This window comes from Lactuca virosa, chromosome 8 (assembly GCF_052849685.1).
Source record: "Lactuca virosa cultivar CGN04683 chromosome 8, Lactuca_virosa_CGN04683_v6, whole genome shotgun sequence".
Taxonomy (NCBI): domain Eukaryota; kingdom Viridiplantae; phylum Streptophyta; class Magnoliopsida; order Asterales; family Asteraceae; genus Lactuca; species Lactuca virosa.
In genome coordinates, this window is record NC_136433.1 from 271,502,461 (window position 1) to 271,525,383 (window position 22,923).

Below are 22,923 nucleotides of genomic sequence, written 5' to 3' on the forward strand. Positions count from 1 at the left end.
GTTGAAGATCTTGAAGAAATGTTGGATGATACTTGAGAGAGAATTTGGTTTTGGATCTTGAAAATGTGAAAAGTGGTAAAATATGACTAAGTTGCATATTTATACTCCCTTTTAGGGTTTACGGCTGTAAACACCTTTGTTTAGGCCGTAAACTCCAAACTCTTGGAGTTTTGGGACATTATTGTTACACAATAAACCCTAGGGTATCCTCTCTCCTGTTATCTCCTGAAGTACTAATCTTAAAATACTCAAACTTATTCCAAAAAGCTTGAAAGTTAGCAGAAACAGTTATGACTTCTATTGAAGTGAATGGTTGTACAGAATAGAAATTTCGGGTTGTCACATCATCCCCCCGTTAGAAGGAATTTCGTCCCGAAATTAGAGTTTAAGCAAATAAGTAGTTACAAATAACTAAGTAAAAAGACGAGGATATTTCAGTTTCATCTGATCCTCTTGCTCCCAAGTGAATTCAGGTCCTCGCTTGGCGTTCCAGCGAACCTTCACTATTGGGATATGGCTTTGTTTCGTTTGCTTGACCTCCCGGTCCATGATGTCTACTGGTTCTTCCACGAAGTTGAGGCTCTCGTTGATCTCGATCTCGTCGAGTGGGATTACAAGAGTCTCGTCGGACAGACACTTTTTCAAGTTCGAGACGTGGAAAGTAGAATGTACGTTACTGAGTTCGCGCGGTATGTTAAGTTTGTAAGCTACAGGGCCGATTCTGGCAAGAATCTCGAAAGGCCCTATGTACCTTGGATTTAGCTTTCCACGCTTTCCGAAGCGTATTAAGCCCTTCCAGGGTGAGACCTTCAATAGAACACGGTCTCCCACCTGGAATTCAACGATTTCCTTCGTTTATCAGCGTAGCTTTTCTGTCGGTCTCTAGAGGCTTTCAATCGTTCATGAATCTGAACGATCTTCTCTGTCGTTTCCCGAATGATCTCCGTACCTGTGAGAGTGCTTTCAGGAACTCGTCCTTTAGCTAACTGGGTATCACCCACCTCAGCCCAGCACAGAGGGGATCTACACTTTCGGCCATAGAGGGCTTCGAATGGAGCAGCCTTTATGCTCGTGTGATAACTGTTGTTGTAGGAAAATTCGACAAGGGGTAAATGAGTATCCCATGCTTTCCCAAAGTCGATCACACAGGCTCGCAACATATCTTCCAAGGTTTGGATAGTCCTCTCACTTTGTCCGTCAGTCTGTGGATGGTAGGCTGTACTCATGTCCAGCCTAGTTCCTAGGGAACTCTGTCCGAGATAATGGATATAGGAACACCGTGCAGTCGTACAATCTCCCGAATGTAGGTTCTCGTAAGTTTCTCCATCTTGTCAGTTTCTTTGATAGGCAGGAAGTGTGCAGACTTGGTCAATCTGTCAACGATGACCCATATGGTATCAAGTCCACCCGTTGTCTTGGGCAACTTGGTTATGAAGTCCATAGTGATCCCCTCCCACTTCTATTCAGGAATCTCAGGCTGTTGCAGTAGACCTGAGGGTTTCTGGTATTCGACCTTAACCTTTATGCAAGTAAGGCATTTACTTACGAAGGTAGCAATCTCTGCTTTCATGTTAGGCTACCAGTATAGCTTTTTAAGATCCAGATACATCTTATCTGAACCTGGGTGGACGGAATAACGAGTGTTCTGTGCCTCGGTCATGACCAAGTCTCTGAAGCCACCGCATTTCGGTGTCCAGATCCGATCCATGAGGTATAAGGCTCGCCACCCTTGACTTCCAAATTCTTATCCATCCCTCTTATGGTTTCACTCGCCACATTTTCAGGTTTCAAAGCGTCGAGCTGAGCCTCCTTAATTTGTGTGGACAAGTGTGAATGGATAGTTAGAGTCAAAGATTTGACTCTACGACCAGAGTATTCCTTCCGACTTAGGGCATCAGCTACTACGTTGGCTTTACCCGGATGATAAAGAATTTTGCATTCGTAATCACTAAGTAGCTCGACCCACCGTCGTTGTCTCATGTTGAGCTCCTTTTGGTCGAATATATGTTGTAGGCTTTTGTGGTCTGTAAAGATCGTGCTTTTTGTACCATACAGGTAGTGTCCCCAGATCTTCAGAGCAAACACAACTGCTCCTAGTTTAAGATCGTGGGTGGTGTAGTTGACATCGTGTGTCTTCAGCTATCTCGAGGCATAGGCGATGACCTTACCTCGTTGCATCAGAACACAGCCGAGCCCTTGATTTGAAGCATCGCAATAGACAACGAAGTCTTCTATCCCTTCGGGGAGGGATAGTATTGGTGCGGTGCATAAGGCTCGCTTGAGCATTTGGAACGCTCTCTCTTACTTCTCTTCCCAGTCAAAGGCCACGCCCTTCTGGGTCAGTGTTGTAAGAGGTTTCGCAATGTGGGAGAAGTTCTGAATGAACCTGCGATAGTAGCCAGCAAGACCTAGAAATTGACGAATTTCTGTAGGTGTCTTCGGTGCTGACCAGTTCTCAATGGCCTTGATTTTGGAAGGGTCCACGTGAATTCCTTCTTCGCTAACAATGTGGCCCAAGAATTCGACTCTTCAAATCCAAAATTCGCACTTAGAGAACTTCGCATAGAGCTTCTCCGATCGTAATGTTTTTAAGACTCTTCGTAGGTGTTGACTATGTTCCTCCTTACTTCGAGAGTAGATGAGTATGTCATCGATGAAGACAATGACGAACTGATCCAAGTAAGGACGACACACCCTATTCATTAAATCCATGAATACAGCGGGCGCGTTTGTTAATCCGAACGGCATCACTACAAACTCGTAGTGTCCATAACGAGTTCGGAAGGCTGTCTTGGGAACATCCTCCTCTAACACTCGTTGTTGGTGGTATCCGGATCGTAGATATATCTTCGAGAAGTAGTTGGCTCCTTGAAGTTGATCAAATAAATCGTCAATGCGGGGTAAGGGATAACGATTTTTAATGGTAAGCTTGTTGAGTTCCCTGTAGTCGATGCACATACGAAACGATCCGTCTTTCTTCTTGAAGAACAAGACCGGTGCTCCCCATGGTGAGAAGATTGGCCTAATGAATCCCTTCTTGAGAAGTTCGTTAAGCTGACTGGAAAGTTCCTGCATCTCCGCTGGTGCCAGACGATATGGAGATTTGGCTACTGGAGTAACCCCTGGCACTAAGTCAATTCTGAACTCGACTTGGCATTGTGGTGGTAATCCTGGGAGTTCTTCTGGAAAGATGTCGGGAAAGTCGCGTACTTCGGGGATGTTCTGAATGTCTTTCACTTCTTGACTCGTATCAACGATGTGAGCGAGAAATGCATGACATTCCTTTCGTAAGCATTTTTGAGCCTGGATGCACGAAATGATGCGAAAACGCGTACTAGGTTTGTCACCGTAGATAATTAGAGTTTAGTTGTTAGCAAGGTTAAGACGAACTGCTTTTTCAAAGCACAAGATGTCGGCGCGATGAAGACTCAACCAATCCACGCCGATAATGACGTCGAAACTTTTAATTGGGACTGGCATGAGGTCTATCTCGAAAGTATGGCCATCTAAAGTTAGAGTACAACCTCTAGTGCACGTCGTTTTTGTTTAAGCAGGTGTGCAAATTTCTGGTTTACGAAGCTTTTCTCCGCTCCACTGTCGAAAAGTATGCAAGCATATGAGTTATCGAGAAGAAACGTACCAGTAACTATTGTAGGATCAGCTACGGCTTCCTCGTAGCCTATGGCCAGAACTCTTCCTACTCCGCCAGCTATCCCTGCCTTAGGGCAGTTCCTCTTGTAGTGGCCCACTTCGCCACAACCGTAGCAAGCTTGGCCCACACCGGCTTTAGGAACTTGAGCGGTCGGCCTCGCTGGAGTCTTGCAGAAACGGGCAGTATGCTCCCTTCTGTTGCAATTAGTGCACTGCATTTCCCGGCAAGGTCCGTTGTGATGGAAGGTGCATTTGTTGCACCTCGGAAGATTACCACCATAAGGCTTCGCTGGTAAGGGAGTAGCAGGGACAACAGGAGTTACTGTGGTAGCTTTGATTGTAACTAGTTGTTGTCTCTTTGAGGATTCTTGCGAAGCCCCGCTTTTCCTCTTGTTCCACCCCTTTTTCTTGTTGTTGTTGTTGTTTCCCTTTTGTTGCTCAGGTGTAGAAATCGTTGGGTTCTGGTGGTTTCCGTGATCTATAAGAGATTGTGCTAGCTCTTTGGCGCTGTCAAAAGTAACAGGCCTGAATGCTAACACACTTGACTGGATCTGGGGCGACAGTCCCCAAATATATCTCTCTATTTTCTTGCTCTCAAGAGCAACCATATCAGGGCAAAGAATTGCCAGATCACAGAATCTATTAGAATAAGTTGATATGTCAGAACCAACCATTTCAAGACCCCAGAGTTCTTGTTCGAGTTTTTGAATTTCCCCTCGTGGACAGTACTCTCTCATCAGCATGGCTTTCAAGTTTTCCCAACTTATCGAATTTGCCACTATTAGAGTGAGTGACTTAACGTGGCCATTCCACCAAGTTAAAGCCTTGTCAGAAAAGGTACAAGTAGCAAACTTGACCTTATTGTTCTCTGGGCAGGCGCAGATTTCAAAGACTGCTTTTGTCTTTTCGATCCACTGCCTTAAGATCATAACCCCTCCAGTTCCATTGAAATTTCTGGGTTTGGCATTCGTAAAAGTAAAGTTTTTATAACATGATTGTTCTATCATAGTAATAAGACACCAAAATATGTAATCAAAATAAAAGACGAGTCTTGACTGTGCTCCGTCTTCTCAAAACCTGGTCATCGTACCTGTCTACTGGTGACCTGAGAATACAAGTTATTTTGAAAGTGTAGATCAGCATAAAGCTGGTGAATTCATAAGTATTATGGTGTCATTGATTTGAAAAGCTGTTATGAAAGACTTGTAAATATTTGATGAAACATTTAGTATAAGTGTGAAAACCCTAGAAAATCCCATATTTCCTACTAGTATAAAAAGTAGTCTTCTACCAAGACCCGAATGCTTGAAGGTTGCCTTTATGTATAAATGAAAGTTTTTCCCATGTACGATTATTATTATAAATATATAGTATACCTCATCGTTTATGTGAATATGTCACAAAATAAAAGTAAAAGGGAAATTATATAATCATTTAAGTATTATCCTTTGTTACTAAGATAAACATGGCAGAGTAATTGCCGAATAGTATTAACTGTAGACATCCGTCGATGTGCATTTTCCCTCTGTAGCTAACAGCTAGGTGTAGAATGGTTAGTCCCGTACATATATAATAGTATCTACACATATAATATGTAATAGTATCTCATCATATAGTATCTATGTAACAGAATCCATGTAAAAGTATCCATGTAATGATATCCATGTAATAGTATCTCTTCATATTGCATGTAATGTATTAGTATAGACTCATGAATGAACTGACTCTTGTGTAATTCCTTGTAATAGGAATAGAAATTTGTATCCCCTAAACTATACCTATAATAGTTTACTGGAATGTAAATTGAATGTCCAAGGAGGTTTATACACCCTTGCTACACAAGAGTGTTGGAACTGAAGAAAGAATGAAAGCTCTCATATCAATACATATGTATATGAAACATAAGTGTATAGATATGGTTTTTAACAATAAGTTGAAAGAGGTTTTATAAAATGACATCAAGTCATAGTTATTTATTGTTCAAAACTCTTAAATGTTTTACAAAACCTCTTTCAAAAGTAATTCATTTGATAACAAAGTATAAATTAACTGAAAACCATTGTATTTAACACATTCTGAAGTATGTGAAAATCAGTTGGTTGAAAACACAGTTATAAATCACCTGTGATTGATTCTATAACTTCATGTTTTCTACTTGTATTCCCCCCCCCTCCCCCCGTAAAAGCATTTAAAATCATTTAAAAGATTGATTAAGGGGTATGAACTCACCTGTAGTGGGTGGTTGTGGATGAACTGAATGATGTAGGATCCTAAGTGTCAAGTGAAGACTTGTACACACACAATGATCCTAGTTAACATATAATCACATATATGTATCCAATTAGGATCCTTGAGTTTACGGTCGTAAACCCATGATTTTACGGCCGTAAACTCATGTTTCTTTGACCATTTTGTGTTTTGAAGCCTTAAAGATCACAAGAAGCATTCCTACTTCATGTTTAAGCCTTAGGAAGAGATTAGGGCACCATTTCACTCCTTTAGGGAGTTTACGGTCCTTAGACCATTTCCCTTTGGGTTTACGGCCGTAAACCCAAATTATTTATGGTCTTTTGGTTGTTTTGAGTCCTAAGCACAACAAGGAAGGGGTCTAGACTAGTTTTCAAGGCTTAGAAGGGACTAGGGCACACTTTGGCACCCTTTTTACGGTTTACGGTCCAAGAACATCTTGGAGCGTAAACACCTTGATCTTGTGTTTCTTGGGTGTTTTCTTGATGTTTAGAAGTGTAACAAGCTTTATAATACACTAGGGTAGGAGTACTTACTAGGTAGAAGCTTGAAAAGGTGCTAAAAGTCCAAGAACACTAGTGTGTGTTCTTGGTGAAACTTGAAGATCTACACTTTTGGAATGATTTCACGGATGGAATCATGTTAGATCACTAGCTTAGGGTAGATATCAACTTATTAGGGCTAGAAACACTTACAAGTTGAAGATCTTGTAGAAATGTTGGATGATACTTGAGAGAGAATTTGGTTTTGGATCTTGAAAATGTGAAAAGTGGTAAAATATGACTAAGTGTCATATTTATACCCCTTTTAGGGTTTACGGCCGTAAACACCTTTGTTTAGGCCGTAAACTCCAAACTCTTGGAGTTTTGGGACATTATTGTTGCACAATAAACCCTAGGGCATCCTCTCTCCTGTTTTCTCCTGAAGTACTAATCTTAAAATACTCAAACGTATTCCAAAAAGCTTGAAAGTTAGTAGAAACAGTTTTGACTTGTATTGAAGTGAATGGTTGTACAGAATAGAAATTTCGGGTTGTCACAAGAAGCCTTGAAGATGTCTTGGGAAGCATTTATGGAACAACTGAAGATGCAGTACTGCTCCGAGATACATCTGATCGATCTAAACAATGAGTTCCAAAACTTGAAGAAAGGCAAAATGAGCATTGATGACTATGCTACTGCGTTTACTGAGAAGATGAAGTTATTTCCATACTTGGTGCCGACTGAACTCGCCAAGATCGAGAAATTTGCTAACGGATTTGCCATCAGACTTTGGCCTAAAAGTCAAAATGGCAAGCACGCTGAAGGCAACCGTTAGAGCAGCTAAAAAGGTTGAGACCCAGCTAAAAGAAAGGGGTCTGGAGAGGATCGAAGTGGGTGAGAAGAGAAAATTTGAGGGGTCTTCAAGATCCAACAAGAAAAGTAAATCCTCGAAGTCTAGTTCAAGAGGAGGAGGAGGCGAAGCGAAATGGTGTGAAAAGTGAAAAAAGAAACATCATGGGAAATGTGACGGGGAAGTCACTTGTTTTAAATGTGGGAAGCATGGGCACTATGCCAACAAGTGCACATTCAACAAGAAAATTTGTTATGGTTGCAATGAGGAAGGGCACCTTTTGAAGGACTGCCCGAAAAAGAAGGAGGCAACAAGGCCTAATGTCCCACCGAAGCCAAAAGCCAGAGCTTTCCAGATGACACTCGAAGCCGCAAAGGAAGCAGCGGATGTCGCTTCAGGTACCTTTCTTGTAAATGGATTGCCTGCCAATATATTGTTTGATTCTGGAGCAAATTACTCCTTTATATCACATAAATTTGGTGGAAGACTTGCATTGCCTATAGAAAAACTTCATGATGCCCTAGTTGTAGAAGTTGCCAGCGGCAAATTCATACCTGTTAGTAATTGCATTAGGAATATCGTCATCGACTTGAACGGAAACGAATTCCACGAGGAGCTGTTACCTATTGAGCTGAATGGTTTCGATATCGTACTGGGAATGGATTGGCTTAGCGCCAATGATGCCGAGATACTGTTCAAGAAGAAGATAGTAAGAGTGAACCCGCCTGGAAAAGAGTCATTTGTGGTGTATGGGGACAAACGCAGAGTAAATTCTGGAATCATCTCCCTGATGAAAGCCAGAAAATGTTTGTCTAAGGGATGCACATCATACTTGGCATTTGTGATCTATGCTAAGAAAGAGAAAAGGGAAATGCAGAATATACCAGTGGTGTGTGATTATCCGGAAGTCTTTCCCGAAGATCTTCTTGGATTGCCCCTGATAGACAAGTAGAGTTTTGAATAGACTTGTTACCAGGAACGACACCGATAGCGAAAGCACCATACCGATTAGCACCGACGGAGATGAAGGAGCTTATGACACAACTTCAGCAGTTGTTGGACAACGGTTTCATTAGACCTAGTTCATCACCCTGGGGAGCTCCAGTGTTATTCGTAAAGAAGAAAGATGGAAGCATGTGGATGTGCATAGATTATAGAGAGCTGAACAAGGCAACGGTGAAGAACAACTACCCATTGCCAAGGATTGATGACCTGTTCGATGAGCTGCAAGGTTCGAGTTATTTCTCCAAGATCGATCTTAGGTCAGGATATACTCAGCTGAAGGTGCGAGAGCAAGATATTGAGAAAACCGCGTTCAGAACGAGATATGGACACTATGAATTCTTAGTTATGTCGTTCGGACTAACCAATGTTCCAGCAGCATTCATGGATTTGATGAACAGGGTTTGTAAACCATTCCGCGATAAATTCGTGATAGTGTTCATAGATGACATTCTGGTTTACTCAAAAAGCGAACAGGAGCATGGCAAGCACCTGTGAGAAGTGTTAGAAGTTCTGAAAATGGAGAAGTTGTACGCTAAGTTCTCCAAATGTGATTTTTGGATTTGAGAAGTCCAATTCTTGGGTCACGTGGTTAACCAAGAAGGGATCATGGTTGACCCAGCAAAGATTGAACCTCTGATGAAGTGGGAACGACCGAAAAGTCCTACAAAGATCTGAAGCTTTCTGGGATTAGCCGGATATTACCGAAGGTTTATCCAAGGCTTTTCTTCGATAGCTGCACCATTGACAACTTTGACCCATAAAGGAGCTACTTATACATAGAGTGACAAGCACGAAGAAGCATTCGAGAAGCTAAAGAAGAAATTATGTGAAGCACCAATTCTTTCTCTACCCGATGGAGTTGAAGACTTCGCAGTGTATAGCGATGCGTCCGGAGTCGGGTTGGGATGTGTTCTAACTCAAAGAGAAAAGGTGATAGTATATGCATCTCGACAATTGAAAGAGCATGAAAAGAACTACCCCACTCATGATCTGGAGTTGGCGGCGGTAGTATTTGCACTAAAGATATGGAGGCATTATCTTTACGGCACGAAGTGCAAGCTTTTCACGGATCATATGAGTCTTCAGTATCTCTTTGATAAAAAAGAGTTGAATATGAGGCAACGATGCTGGCTGGAGTTGCTTAAGGATTACGACTGCGAGATACTTTACCACCCTGGTAAAGCAAATGTCGTAGCCGATGCTTTAAGCCGAAAAGCGAGCCTTGAAAGGAGAAGACCAAGAGCGTTAAGAGTAGAAGTTGTCTCGACAATTGTGGAAAGTATCAAGAAAGCTCAAGAAGAAGCTTCAGAGAAGAATGACCGAAAGGAAGAACGTTTGGGCAAAACGTTGGAGTTCGGTACAAACAGTCAAGGGATAAAGGTATTCCAAGATAGGATTTGGGTACCTAAGACGGGAGGAATAAGAGATCCTCTGATGGAAGAAGCTCACAAGACCATGTACTCGATTCATCCTGGCAGCACAAAAATGTATAGGGATCTGAAACACTACTACTGGTGGCCGATGATGAAGCTCGATGTTGCTAAGTATGTGGCCGAGTGTGTAACCTGTGCGAGAGTTAAGGCACAACATCAGAAACCATATGGGACTTTAGAACCTTTACCTGTACCCATAGGTAAATGGGAAGACATCACCATGGATTTTGTCACTAAACTGCCTAGGACAAGGGACGGTCACGACATGATTTGGGTGGTCGTTGATCGATTAACTAAGAGTGAACACTTCATAGCAGCCAAGGAAAGATGGTCTATCGATAAGCTTGCCAATGCTTATGTGAAGGAGGTGGTAAGACTTCATGGTGTTCCTTTAACGATTATATCAGATCGTGATAGTCGATTCACGTCAAGGTTTTGGAGGAGTCTACAAGAGGATTTGGGTACAAAATTATGTTTAAGTACAACTTATCATCCGCAAACCGATGGTCAGAGCGAAAGAACGATTCAAACGTTGGAGGATCTGCTAAGAGCGTGTACCCTAGAGTTCCAAGGTAACTGGGATGAACACTTACCTCTGGTAGAATTTTGCTACAACAATAGTTACCATTCGAGCATCAAGATGGCACCTTATCAAGCCTTATATGGACAAAAGTGTCGTACGCTGTCTTGTTGGCTTGAAGCCAGAGAAAAGCAGTTTATGGGCCCCGAGATAGTCCACCAGACTGCTGAAAAGCTAAAAGTGACTAGGGAAAGGATGTTAGCAGCTCAGGATCGTCAAAAGAGTTATGCTGACGAGAAGAGGCGACCGGTGATATTCTATGTCGGGGATTCAGTTTTTCTTAAAGTCTCACCCTGGAAGGGACTTATAAGATTTGGGAAACGAGGAAAGCTGAGTCCAAGGTTTATTGGACCGTTCAAAGTTCTTCATAAGATTGGGAACCAAGCTTACATGCTCGAATTGCCTGAAGAACTAGACGATATTCATAACACCTTCCATGTGTGTTATTTGAGGAAATTCACGGGAGAAGTTCCCGACATAATTCCAATCTCAGAGTTAAGAATGGATGAGAATAAGAGGCTGATTGAAGAGCCCGAGGCAATTGTTGGCCATAATACTAAGAAGTTACGACGCTAGATGGTCGACCTAGTGCTAGTCCATTGGAAACATACGAATGGGCCGAATCTGTTTGCTGACGCATGATTCCGGGACAGAATCATCCTAAGGGGGAGAGAATTGTAACGCCTGTGTTTCGGGGCTAAGCATTATTAGATGATGTAATAGTCTACGTCAACTATTGTAAATCTTTTTGAAGTAATAAAGATGAATTATTTGAGTATTATGTGATTTATGTGCTTATATATTTGATTATAAAGAAATAATAAAAATAAGCGTCAAAATTTAAGTTTTGAATAAACCCGATATCGATACATAAAGTTTTAGTAGATATAAAGAACGCCGAAATCCAAGTTATAACGAAGAAGTTATGACCCGTCGAAGTTTCACGACAGAACCGACACGTCACCGGGAGACGTAAATAGTGAATTTATGATAGAGCGGCTTTTAGCCTTAGTGATCTAAATGAAATTCATAGAAAACATTAAACCGAGAGCGTGCATAAAAAGAACGCCCAAATCTGACTTCGTATGAGGAAGTTATGATTTTTCAAAGTTTCATCTTAGCAGTGTACAGCCCGAAGTTCGAATATTAAACCGATCGGTTTTTAATTGACACAACCTAAACGAGAACCAAAGATCTCATTAATAGTAGCGTAACGATAAAAAGACAGACGAAAATGGACGTCGGATGAAGAAGTTATGAATTTTTAACGGACCAATCTACTCCCGGCCTGTTAAAAATATAACTTTTAAGATAAACTCAAAATTAGCCGACAGAGTCTAAACGAAAGATGTAGAGTACGTTCCCGGCTACACGTGAATAGAAAGAACATCGAAAACAGGGCTCGTATGCGAAAGTTACGAATTTTAGAAGTTGGAATGGAAAAATCTCGAAGCTGAGTGCGAGCCTACGCCCTGCGTAGAGAAGGGACGCCCAGCGTCCGAAGTACGCCCTGCGTATGAGGTAACTACGTGATACGTACAGCTACCTCATGCGGACCAAAACGGGCCATGCACCACCATCCAAATTTCGCCACGTATCGGTCTTATCCGAGTTACCCCCCGCGTAGCCGAGGACTACGCCCAGCGTACGTCCGAGGCCTCGCCCTATAACAGAGCTGCGAAGGATGCCGAAGAAAGCACTCATTTCTCCCATCTTTCTCTGACTAGTTTCTCTCTCTAAGATCCCTAAACCCCCCCTAAAGCCTAGGAAAACCCCCTAGCCCCCGAAGGAAGCCCCGGAGATCCCGAAGGCTCCAAGAAAAAGATTTTTTCGGTTTGAAACTCTGCCCGCGCGGAGCCCGGTTTTTCAAGCAAACTTCCCGGTTTCGTCAAAGAAGATTATTTTAAGAAGTGAAGTGCTTTCCGGATCACTCTGTATCAAGTGAGTGTATAGTCACTTTCATCTTACACATAGATATGAAGTATTTTATATAAATTATGTGTTATGTGTATAAATATGTTATCTGTTTACCTGAGATGTTTGATGGATGAAAGCTCTATACTTCTTTCTTTCAGATCTGAAACTTTTTCCTTTCAGATCTACACTTTCTCACCTCAGATCTAAACTTTTTCTTCATATCTAAACTGTATACTTTGAGATCTATGTTGGATGAAAGATCTGAACTCCTTTCCTTCAGATCTGGACTATATATGTAGTTTATGCTTTAAAAGTTATGCTGGATAAAAGATGTAAGCTTTATATTACAGATCTGGACCATGTATGTATTTTATATCTACAAATATGTTGGGTAGAACATGGGTAGATAAAATAGTTAGTGTGTGGTGAAATAAAATGATGAGAGGCCTCAATGTTGACGTTGATCCATTCATCTAGCGGAGTATGGATGACGACCACATACTTTTCTAGGAAGTCCAGTGGAACGCTAGCAGGCTCGTAACATGTAGGTGTTTGTGAACGATGTGTTCACCGGTGTACTCCATCCCCCCATGGTTGCCTTATGGACATATATGGCTGATGAATCCCCTTAGCAGTAGTGTCCATCCCGATGAAATTCCTTAGGATAGGTCCCTTATGAGAGATGCTTTAGGGACGTAAGGTGAGGATAACGGGAACGGATAATCGGGTTTAATGATTGTTGAAAATAATAAAATTATTTATTATGGGTTGAAAACCCTATATGCTCACCAGGCTCCCCAGCCTGACCCACTCAGTTTCTTGTATTACAGGTAGTGGCAAAAGCGTAGTTAGATGATTTGACGAGAGATTATGGATTTGAGGCCAGATAGTGTTTTGAGGCCTAAGATGTTTATTTGTTTTTAGTTTATGCTTATGGTCTGTATCGATGATTGACATCCCGAGTTTTTGTAATGTAATGGAAATACATTTCTTTAAGAAATGCTTTGATAAAATTTATATCATATTTTGTTTTGGGAACAAATTCCGCAATACTTTTCTTAAGAAGTTACTCTGATTTTTATTAAAAAGCATAAACGAAATCGGTCTTTTCTGGCCGTAGAAATGGGGATGTCACATACAACCCCTAAGACATAACCTCATGGTACTCTAACCAATGTACCACTACCCGTATGTCAATGTAAAAAACTATGGGTTATCCCAAACCTGGGACTATCAGCAGTCGTGGAGTTCTCAGCAACTCGATAAATACTCATAACAACCATCAAATATTAAGACTCAGCTAGTCTAGCATGCACCCTAATATGACATAGGTAATATAGTGAGAAAACTCACATGAATCGAAGACCCAAGGAAACACAACAACATGCTCACTCCCTGCACTAATTGCTCCCGCGAACCGACTAGCACCAAACCAAGGTGGAACCTTAATTAATAACCCAATTCCTTTAAGTTTGACCCAAAGTCAAAATTGTCAAAAAGTCAATGGTCAACGGTCAACAAAAGTTAACGGTCAACCCTCACCACGAAATGGAGGACTCTTGGTCACGTCATGGGAACTTCCGGACAAAACATTCACAAGACCCTTAATCGTCATGATGTGACGGGCATATTGTCAAGTTGTGAGAACTGATATTGGACAACTTAATGGATTAAGCCCTCAATCCAATAAGCCACACACTCATCTCCCCCAGAAGGCTTCCTTACATCCGAAGAATCATAAAAACTACGTCTTTATAGTCATGCATGTCCAATGCATGTCTTTCCCCAAGCTAAGTCATAACAATGGAGGAAATGGGGTCCAAAATCGCATGCATGAGCCAAAACCTAACCAAATCTCAAATCTGGAACACTAAACCTCAAAGGGACCTCAAGGATCTATAAAGTTGCCAAATTTATGAAATCCTAACACTCCAACTAGTCTAAACATGGATATTAATGCATAACAATCTACATCTAGCAACATAGAATAATAAAGCTTGGAGCTTGAACACTCACAATGGTCCAGATTAAGTGCTAGAAGATGATGATGAGACTTGCAAGTTGGATCTATGCACCAAGGATGATTCCTTATCCTTTAAGGCACCAAGAGAACCACCAAAAGCTCAATAACTCAACAATGGAGGCTAGGGTTTTGTTGAAAGGGTTAGAGGCTGAAGACGATGCCTTAAACCTTGAGTTTAGGGGCTTAAATATGGAAAAAACCCTAAAAGATCATGGGCTTGGGTTCCAGTTGCTATCATGTCGTGACCTTCCTTTCGTCACGCCGTGACAGCCATACCGGATGCACGTTCATCCAATTGGTATGTCACGTCGTGATGCTCCATTCATAAAGTCGTGACACAAGGGTTTTCCCAAATACCTTACCTTTGGTCCTTCTAAACCCTCAACCGATCTATTCTGGAAAATGAGTCTTACAATTCTCCCCCACTTAAATTAGATTTCGTCCTCGAAATCTATTCTCACATTTTATTCCCGTAGCACCCTTCGAACCCCTTTTAGTTTCTCCAAACCCGATTCCTTCAACACGAGTCGAGATCACTTTGAATGCCATCATCTACAATATTTAACAAAAAGGATCCAAAACCAGGCTCCCGAGCCAATCCAATCAGAACTCCAAAGATCAAAATCACATCTAAAGTAACATCTATTAAGCAGTCGACCACCTTCCGACACTTATGCCACCACCATTCTTAGCGGGAAATTCGCAGACTGACGAAGAACGAATTCCAACGTAACCCACTATCCCATAATGAGTAGAACTAACTCCCTTGCCTATCGCTTGTAGACCCCAAAATCATACTTAAAATCTAGGTAGAGAGAGCCACCACATGTGCCACCTATGCTGACCAAAAGCTTATAGACCTAATTCGAACAAGACCTCCTAACCTTGCGTCTCCTATTACATAACTGAAGAAGGAACCTGCAACCAACACCATAGTTGAATGCCCCACACACTGACGTACCAGAAAAAATCCTAAACGAAAGGTCACCAAACAAAGGCTACACTAGCCTATACATTCACCATGCCGACCAAAATCTATGGATTTGATTGGACTGAGATCATCCCGACCACGTGTTGTCTAGCTGTGAAGCCGAATCTAGAACCCATGGTCGACCATCGTCATCGGTAACCTCACATATATATAAATTTACTAAAGAACTCGAACTAAAACCAACCGATCGCATTCTAAAATAAACCATATTCCCACTCGACTCTAATATCCCTGATCCGTTATCCACTGGCAACTCTCGAGCTTACTCCCGACCTGCCAACCACTAATAGCTCTTGGGCTTACCCCCGATCCTCTAACCACCAACAACTCTTGGGCTTACCCGCGATCTGCTAACCACCAATAGCTTTACTCAGCCTCACATAGGCACACCAAACCCACAAAACTTAACTATCCTTATCAGGCCTTTGGGTCATGACTCGGACCTCCAGGTCCCTACCAGACAAGAACAAAGAAGGAAGTCCTCCTCACAACCCTCACCTTGAGCTCCTAACACCCTAGGACCCTAAAGCATGATGATACCCTACAGAATTCTAACACAACCGCAACTAAGACAATTCAAAAGGAATTCAATCACTAACGATGACACCGACACATAAATCAGAAGATTAAGCAATTGCATGAAAATCTTGAACTTTGAGCAATCAGGATGGAAACTGCATTCTGGCACGGAATATTTTCGATACAAAATCTCCACTCTCCCCCACTTAGAATATACGAATCATTCAAATGTAGCCAACACTAAAACTAAAATTATAACTAGAACAAACTGGAGCTCAACTTATTCTTCTCCTTAATGAATAACCTAAAATGGAATAAGATAGCCATGAGTCTTAGACACCCCAACAATGCAACCCACCGAGGACCTTGAAATACTACCAACACAATTACATACACAGGACGACTTTCACCCAAAAGGAAACTTCCAAAAGCAAAATCCAATTCATAAATGCAAGATATAATAATTATAAATTGAAAACATACCTGCAGTCGACATAGTTGCCACACCTGAATCCTCTGCAACAAACTGATAGGCTCTTCCTTTAGTCCTAGGCACCTCAGCCTTCTCCTAGCGTCCATATGGCATCTGCCATGCTAAAGGTGCGGGATTCTACACTTCACCAAAAACGAGAAATGGACAATCGGATCTGATTTGGCCCTCCTGGTCACAATGGATACATACTCCCACACTTTGCCCGCAATCCATGCTGAAATACCCCTCCTAGCCGCACCTGCAACATCTAAAGGATTGACACCTTCCATCATGAAACTTCCTACACTTATTACACCCACAAATCCCCTGCTCCTGGTCCTGATCTCGAGTTGGCGGACTTAAACCGCATGGCCGATGACTGCAACTGCACTGAAGCTTGCATCTCTTCTTTCCTCTAGATTTATAGCTTAATCTCCCTCCTCTTGGTATTCGACTAAAACTCAGTCAACGCCCGATATGGATGAGTCTACACGAACTCTTTAATCTCCATCTTGAGCATACTTAGGTATCACGACATCTACACCTACTCTGAAGCGACATACTTCGGACAGAACATGGCTCTTTTCTTAAACATCTTGGTGATCTTCATCACAGATTCTATCGTCTGCTTGAGCGATAGGTACTCATGTGCCAGTCGCTCTCGCTCCACAAGTGGAAGATACTATACACAGAACATCTCCAAAAACTGCTCCCAAGTTACTGTGGCTCACTCTGCGTGCGAAAAGCTCTGGGTCACAAACTCCCATCAATACTTCGCACCTCAATGAAGATTCAAAGTAAATTTCACTTTATGGTCCCCGGGACACGAACACGTGTAGAAACATCACTCCACTTCATATATCCATCTCAAGGCTATAATTAGGTCCTTGTCGCCTCTAAACTCTAGAGGCTTCCTATTACTGAACTCCCGATACTGCATCGTCCCGACTCTCTGAAGTCATGCAGCTGCGACAGCTGCAGTGGCTATGGTAGTGACAAACTGCATGACAACATCATACTTCCCGTCAAACTCCTCAATCATGACAGTTATAACCAACCAAAACAAATCTAGAATCACCTCCCTGATCACCACGGCCACCTCGGCATCGATGAGACCGTGGATCTCCTCATCACTAGGACCCGTCCTCTCATTGTAGCCAACACCTCATCCTGAACCTCTGATAGCCTCCATACAGAAACAAAATTAAAAGGTCAAACATCAAGTAAAAGTGGTCAACACATGATGCGTTCACCGATTAGTTCCTTAGTAGCCTCGATATTCCTTCTAATTCTCAGACGGATCATGTGCTTTTAGTAGTACGGGCCCATACTACCTTCCACACCTATCTGAAGTCAACCCAAAATTCATCTCAAGGCCCTAAGTCACTACACTAGACCACCCCTAAGTGTACTGATACCTACATTCTCCTAAGAGCCGTAAGAAACTTCCTAGGTGCTCCTCCTTGGATTTTCCTGAATCACGCTTCTGCACCGTTGGTTGCCTTTTTTGGAGATAGTGTCTAAGTCCATAACTATATTTGGTATGTACTTGACCCGACCCGGCATGGTCCATTTGGGTTGCACTTCACCCGAACAATTTACGGATAATCTTTTGAGAATAGTATAAGTTATGATTTATTAATATATTATAAGTTCTAATATATTAATATAAAATCATATTATTTAATTAGTGTTGATCTATAATTAATTTAGAATTAATTTAGAGATCAAAAGTATGACTAATTAAATATGGGCTCTTGTATTTATATAGTGTGGGCTAATGCTTATTTGGAATGGGCTAGGCTTGCATGGAAAGTCCATGGATACTCCATGGAGCTTTAACGCATGGATCTCTAGGAAATGAAAAGACATGGGTATTAGGGTTTACATGGATGTAACCCTAATCCACCACACTATATAAAGGAGGCTTTGGTTCTTGAAATCACACTAGTTGTGGTGAGTAAAGTAAGAGGGCCGATTTCAAGAAAGGTGATTACTATTCTCTCAAAATTCCAAGTTTGTGGTGATTTGTGATTTCCATTTGAGGCATCCACACTATTGGTGCTAGGCTCTAAAACTCCAAGCAATCAACTACAACTACAAGGTAAGTAATTCTACTAGCTTTATTTGATTCAAGTTCCCCATGCCATGCTAGATAGGATAAGAACCTTGGAAAGATAATTATTTGCATGTATCTTAGTCAAACATAGATCCAAGGTTTCTAGGGTTGCATGTACACCATAGGAGTGTTAGAATGCTCAAAACCCATCAGCCTTGTGCATGCTAGTTGTAGACAATATAGGATCATATAGACTGTCAAATAAATGACTCTACCTTAAGCCCACAACCAAACAAGTAACAAGAAATAAGTCTAAGTCAGTCAATGTAGGGCTATATAATCATAATCGTATACGACTATACAATATACACGTAACAATCACATAATCAAGTATCACATAAGAAGCAAATCCCTAGGCTATAAGGCATCACAAAATCAGGTAACTCTGTCATCGAATTCATGAAGGTATCCTTAGCCAATCAACTAGCATGTATCTTTAACAAATCATATAACAACAAGTCAATCACAACGTATAAAACCAGTATGGTTATTTTCGGAAATCACAACGTATAAAACCAGTATGTATCTTTAACAAATCATATAACAACAAGTCAATCACAACATATAAGATCAAGTCGTCTTACCGCTAGTACGCCTCATTCACGAAGCCGGTCTATAAGGGGGGTATAAGGTTGTTGCCTATAAAATGGCAACTTAATGGGTGTCCACTCTCACCCATCGCTTCCTTGATCGGTGGAGGGTCGTTAGCCGAACGGGTAGGACAAGGACTTATAAATTCTCATTAAAAGTATAATGATAATACTAAAGTAACTAAACTTTATTGAATTCCCAATCTTAGTTATTTTAGGAAAATGTGAATAAGGTGCTAATCCATGAAATTACACTTTACACTTTGTTTAAGTCGTTAGTGGAGCGTGTGTGGTTAACCGGCACACTAACTTGAACTTAACAAGGTAGGTAAAGGGTGACTTAATGTTTATCATAGTATCGATGGAGCGTGTGTGGTTAACCGGCACATCGATTGAGGGGTAATACATTAAGGGTACCAAGTAATTTGCATGGTTACTTCACACCTTGTTTTGTGATCCTCGGCATCCCAGTCACAAAACTTGAAGGGCACACTCGAGATTGAAACATGCCATTGAAGAAAGTTCAATGAATCGCAAAGAATCTAGGAGTTTCTAAACCAATTAAAACCTAATTAAATATTTCATTTTTCATGGTGGAAATTAGTGAATCGTCATTCACCTACCTTCAAATATCTTATAGCTTAGATTACGGCATCCCTCTTCTAAGTTATAAAATATTGTGTTGGGTCCTAGCCTTCATATTACATTTGGGTGTTTTGTTAAGGGCTATCTCTATATATAATCTAATCTATTCCCTCTTCTTTTCAGATGTCTTCCAATAACAATGCTTCTTGCTCAAACCCTACTAGCTCCTTCTCTCTCATGAATCTTTGTGGGAGAGTCATCTTTGATGGGTCCAACTTTACAGATTGGATCAGAAACATCAGGATGGTCACTCGATATGAGAACAAAGAATATGTTCTCGACAAGGAGCTGAAGGTACCCAAGCCAACTGCTACTCCTGAAGAGCTTGCTGAATATGAGGTACATGAAAGAGATGCTACAAAAGTGGCATGCATCATGACGGCCACCATGATAGCTGAGCTCCAAAAGTCCTATGAGGACTATTATCCTTTTGAGATGCACCAGGACTTGATGGACCGCTACCATCAAAGTGCTCATCAAGAGCGATATGAAATAATCTCCTCCATGATAACAACCCGAATGAAGGATGGTGAACCCATCACGGGCCACATGCAAAAAATGCAAAGGTATGTGGACCGTTTACTGAAGCTGAATGTGAACTTCCCTGAGGAGTTAGCAATAAACATCATTTTGCACTCCTTGCCATCGTGGTATGATCAGTTCTGCATGACATAGCACATGAACAAGGAAGAAGTCACCCTCAGCAAAATTCAAGGACTCTTGAAGACCGCCGAAAGTGGTCTAAAGGGTAAGTCGGTTGTTACTACTCCTACTCCTACTCCAACTGCGGCCAATGTCTTGGCAATCGGGCATGGCAAAGGGAAGAAGAGAAATAACCCTTCTAAGGGTACCAATGGTAAGATCCTTGAAGGCTCCTCTTCAAGCAAAACCAAGAAAGGTTTTGTCACTCCTTCTGCTAACCCTAATGAGGCTGAATGCTTCTATTGCCATGAAAAGTCGCACTGGAAGCGAAACTGCCCAAAGTACCAGCAAGATTTGAAGGATGGGAAAGTAAAACCCAACCATGCAGGTATATACACTATATTTTCTAATAACTCACCTCATTCTAAGTCTTGGGTCCTTGATACAGGTTGTGGTATTCACATATGTTGTGATTTGCAGGGACTAAAAAGAAGTGAGAATGTGGAGCAGGGAAAGATAAACTTGATCATGGGAAACAGGAAAGCTTCACCTGTCACCAAGATAGGAGTTTATTCCTTAGTGCTAAATAGTGGGTTTACATTAGATTTGAATAAATGTTATTATTCGCCAGAAATGGCAAGAAATGTTATTTCCTTTCATGAATATTATTTTGATAATAATAATGGTAGTATTGATGCTTTCTTTAATAATGTTCTTTATTTTAAAGCATTACCTTGTGATGGCGTGTATGAAACTGTATCTGTTGTAGATAATCTAGGAAATAATGTATTGTGTATTAACTCCTCCACTAGCTTAGATAAAGCATCCTTATGGCATTGTCGTCTTGGACATGTAAGCAAGAAACGCATAGGCTAACTCCAAAAGGATGGAGTCTTGGAGTCATTTGACCTAAAGTCAGATGATAGTTGTGAATCTTGTTTGCTTGGTAAAATGAAAAAGTCACCTTTTACTGGTACTTGTGCTAGGGGTGAAGGTTTGTTGGACCTCATACACACGGATGTGTGTGGACCCTTCAGAACCGCCACAAGAGATGCTAATCGGTTCTATGTGACTTTTACTGATGATTTTAGTAGATATGGATATGTCTACCTAATCAAGCATAAGTCAGAAACCTTTGAGAAATTCAAAGACTTTAAGCAAGAAGTGGAGAATCAGTTGGGCAGGAACATTAAGATGCTTCGATCCGATCGTGGTGGTGAGTATCTTAGTACTGAGTTCCTTGACCATCTTAAGGAATGTGGGATTGTCTCACAATTGACACCTCCTACGACACCACAGTTGAATGGTGTAGCTGAGAGGCACAATCGGACCTTGTTGGACATGGTTCGTTCCATGATGAGTCGAGCTTCGCTACCAATATCATTTTGGGGGTATGCCTTAGAGACTGCCGCCCATATCCTTAATCTAGTCCCTACAAAGAAGGTTGCCAAAAACACCTCACGAGTTGTGGAGTGGAAAAGTTCCCAATCTAGACCACATCAAGATTTGGGGTTGCGAGGCTTTCGTGAGACGCGAGACTCACGATAAGCTCGAACCCCGAAGCGAAAGGTGTATTTTCATCGGCTACCCACAGAAATCCTTTTTTTTACATCTTCTACAGACCCAGTGATAATGTGGACTTTGTAGCAAGAAGAGGATTCTTTCGAGAGAGAGAATTCATGAGCCAAGGAGACAGTGGGAGGCAAATTGACCTTGAGGACATTCAAGAGTCAAGTCGTAAAGGAACCTCAAACCCTAGCCCTCAACCTGAGGAGGAAACTCTTGTTGAGCCGACTGAAGAATCTATACCTCTGAGGCGTTCCACTAGAGTTAGGAATGCACCTGAGCATTATTATGGTTTTCATATTACTGCAGAAGGTGAGACACTTATCAGTGATAACACACTGGTAAATCTGGATGAGCCTAACAGCTACACGGAAGCCATGGCAGGCCCAGAGGCTGCTAAATGGAAAGAGGCTATGGATAGCGAGATACAGTCCATGTATAACAATCAAGTTTGGAACTTGGTTGACAATGTACCTGATCGTAAGATAGTTGGGTGCAAATGGATCTTCAAGAAGAAGACCGACATGGATGGTAATGTACACACTTATAAGGCACGACTAGTTGCAAAGGGTTATTCTCAAACTCCGGGAGTTGATTATGATGAGACATTTTCACCAGTGGCCAAGATTAAGTCTATTAGGGTTCTGTTAGCCATTGCTGCATTTCATGATTATGAAATATGGCAAATGGATGTCAAAACCGCTTTCCTTAATGGAAAGTTGGCTGAAGATGTTTACATGGTTCAACTAGAGGGTTTTGTCAGTACATAGATGGAATCTTTGCTTTGATGAGAAAGTCAAAGAATTTGGCTTTTCAAGGAGTGAAGATGAATCTTGTATCTATATCAAGGCTAGTGGGAGTATAGTCAGCTTTTTGGTACTGTATGTGGATGACATACTACTCATAGGAAATGACATCCCAACCCTGCAGGAAGTAAAGTCCTGGCTTGGGAAGTGTTTCGCTATGAAGGACCTTGGAGAAGCTGCCTATATCCTAGGGATAAGGATTTTGAGAAACAGGAGTAAAAGACTAATTGGACTTAGTCAAAGCACCTATGTGGACAAAGTGTTGAAAAGGTTCAACATGCATAACTCCAAGAAAGGAGAGTTACCGATCCAGAGTAACGCCAGATTGAGTAAGACACAAAGCCCTAGTACTGAGGCTGAGATAGCAGAAATGAGTCGAATACCT